We start from the raw sequence: 821 nt of genomic DNA on the forward strand, positions 1-821 counted from the left end.
GGCTATTCAAGCTAACACCTTTGAAATCAAGTCGGGCACTATTCAGATGGTGCAAAATTCTGTTTCTTTTAGAGGAGCGGCAACTGAAGACCCCAACATGCACATAAGGAATTTTGTCGAGATCTGCAGCACATTTAAGTATAATGGCGTGACTGATGAGGCTATCAAGTTGAGACTTTTCCCATTCTCACTGAGGGACAAGGCTAAAGACTGGTTACATTCTGAACCAGCTGGGTCCATCACTACGTGGCAAGATCTTGTGTAAAAGTTTCTGGTGAAGTTTTATCTGATGGCAAAGACTGCTGCTATGAGGAGTGCTCTTACTCAGTTTGCGCAGCAACCTACAGAATCTATGTGCGAGGCTTGGGAACGCTACAAGGAAATGTTGAGAAAATGTCCACATCATGGAATGCCGGATTGGATGGTGATCACTTGTTTCTATAATGGTTTGGGGGCCCAATCTCGGCCCATGCTCGATGCAGCAGCTGGAGGCGCCTTATGGGCTAAAAGCTATACTGAGGCGTATAATCTTATAGAGACGATGGCTGCAAATGAGCATCAAAACCCAACTCAGAGGATGACGTCAGGCAAGGTAGCAGGTATTCTGGAAGTTGATGCAGCCACCGCTATTGCAGCCCAGCTCCAAGCGCTATCAATGAAGGTTGATTTTCTGGCTACATATGGAGTTAATCAAATAGCTATAGTTTGTGAGCTTTGTGCAGGTTCTCATGCTACGGATCAGTGTTCTCTTGTCAACGAATCTGTTCAGTATGTGAATAATTATCAGCGACAACAGCAGCCTATGCCAGCGACCTATCATC

At 45.4% G+C, this 821-nt stretch overlaps 1 non-coding gene across 1 annotated transcript; it reads right to left on the minus strand.

Annotated features, from left to right (window-relative positions):
• Positions 1–304: 304 nt before the first annotated feature.
• Positions 305–411, minus strand: LOC141675618 (small nucleolar RNA R71). The gene has a single exon (XR_012556261.1). It is a non-coding gene; the product is annotated as a small nucleolar RNA R71 (small nucleolar RNA).
• Between the last annotated feature and the right edge of the window lie 410 nt (positions 412–821).

This window comes from Apium graveolens, chromosome 7, assembly GCF_009905375.1.
Source record: "Apium graveolens cultivar Ventura chromosome 7, ASM990537v1, whole genome shotgun sequence".
NCBI lineage: Eukaryota > Viridiplantae > Streptophyta > Magnoliopsida > Apiales > Apiaceae > Apium > Apium graveolens.